Here is a 2133-nt window from a genome sequence, read left to right on the forward strand (position 1 = left end):
GGAATCTCCTTCCTTAGAGGTTTTTAAGGTCGGGCTTCACAAAGCCCTGGCTGGGGTGATTTAGTTGGTGTTGGTTCTGCTTTGAGCGGGGGGTTGGACTAGATGACCTTCAGTCCTAATCTTCTATGATTCTTTGAGTCTTGGGAGAAGAGGAGGAGCCGTGGGTGGGGCCAGAAGGGGGAAGAGGAGGAGTAGGGGGTGGGGCCTCAAGGCGGAATAAGAAGGTAGGGACTCCTGCCTGAGTCATGCTCTCTCCTTTTGAACAGATAGTCACCCTACAGTGAATGGTCTTTGCTGGGATAGGAACTGGACGTGCCTCCCTGATGAAGCTGTGGACCATTTCCACCCCTTTTCAAGCAGCTGGAGCAGCACAAATGGAGAGGATGAGGAGGGACTCTGGGCCAAAATCTCTTGACAGGACTCCTGCATGTCAGACCCTCACTCACACACATAGCCCTGCTCTGCCTCGGTGGGGAGTCGGCCCAGCAGGTGTGCAGTGTGCAGAGCCATTAATGGGAGTGGGGTTGCCTGAATGGTTTCTCCTGGGGCTCTTGCATTAATCATGTCTCTGACACAGCTCAGTCACAAGCACATGGCTGAGGGCATAGGGGCCCCAGTGCACTGTCCTCCTTCACCAGCCCTTCTCCCATTACTCCAGGCCATAGACCCTGTCTAAACCTCTCTACATAGTGGAGATTGGTAGCTTATGTCATCTTTTATGTAAGGGTTCAGAATGGAACTGGAGGCCCATGTTTTTCATCTCTTTGGCCACCAGCGCTGAAGCTGGGTGATGAGCTGATCCGTCACTTGACGAACACCCTGATTATCTTGTCACAAAGGTGTTTGCTTTTCACACTGTACATGATAGGGTTCATCAAAGGTGGGACAAGCAGGTAGACATAGCCCAAGAGAATCTGCAGTAAGGGAGGAGATCCCTTCCCAAATCTGTGTATCACAGACAAGCTGATCTCAGGTGTGTAGAAGAGCAGGACGACACAGAGGTGGGAGATGCAGGTGTTCAGGGCCTTGAGGCACTCCGCATGGGATGTGATGCTCAGCACTGTCTTGAGGATCATCACATAAGAGAGAAAGATAAGCAGCAAGTCCAACCCCATAGTTAAGAATGTAACAACCAGGCCATAGATGGTGTTGACTGTGATATACGAACAAGCCATCTTCATGACCTCCTGATGCTGGCAGTAGGAATGGGAGAGGACATTGGCTCGACAGTATCGGAACCGTTTTAAGAGAAAGGGGAGTGGGACTGTTAAGGCAAACTGCCATTAGTACAAACATAAGTCCCATCTTGGCTATTCTTGGCAGCGTTAAGATGGAAACATGTCTCAGTGGGTTACAGATCGTGATGAAGTGGTCAAAAGCCATCAGCAAGAGAATGGATGATTCAATGCACTGAAGCAAGTGGATGAAGAACAGCTGAGCAAAACAGGTATCAAGGCTGATCTCCCTAGAGTTAAACAAGTATATGCCCAGTATTGTTGGTATGGTGGATATCAATATGCCAAGGTCTGTGACAGCCAACATGGAAAGGAAAATGTACATGGGCTCATGGAGGCTTGGATCTGTTTTTGTAATGAACAGAATGACTGAATTTCCTGCTATCGAAATAGCATACATTAAGCAGAAGGGGATAGAGATCCAGAGATAAACATCTTCCAGCCCAGGGATCCCGGTGAGGAGGAACACTGCAGAGCTGAATTTGGTGTCATTGACAGCTGACATAATGTACTGGGCAGGTCCAGGGAGTTTTGAAGTTTTCTTTCTGAAAGGAAAAAAAAAAACAGGAGACTAGATGATATTTAACGAGACATCTTTCTGATCTCAATGCAAGTCTAGAGATGTCCAGAAACTCAAGCAAAATCAGCAAAAATCTAGTCTTGAACTTACAGCACCAATAGGAAGATGGGCACAGCTACACTGGATCAGACCTGCAGTCCATCTAACCCAGTATCCAGAGTCCCATACACAATGCTGCAGAAGAAGGTGGAAGAAGCCCTGTGTCATAAATATAATGGGAAGGGTAACCACCTTTCTGTATACAGTGCTACAAAATTCTTCCTGGTCAGAGGCAAAGTCCTTTTACCTGTAAAGGGTTAAGAAGCTCCAGTAACCTGG

General features: G+C 47.9%; 1 pseudogene; it reads right to left on the reverse strand.

The window, feature by feature from the left end:
* Positions 1–803: 803 nt before the first annotated feature.
* Positions 804–1740, reverse strand: LOC119858846 (annotated as a pseudogene).
* Positions 1741–2133: the final 393 nt, after the last annotated feature.

Source organism: Dermochelys coriacea, chromosome 1 (assembly GCF_009764565.3).
Source record: "Dermochelys coriacea isolate rDerCor1 chromosome 1, rDerCor1.pri.v4, whole genome shotgun sequence".
Taxonomy (NCBI): domain Eukaryota; kingdom Metazoa; phylum Chordata; order Testudines; family Dermochelyidae; genus Dermochelys; species Dermochelys coriacea.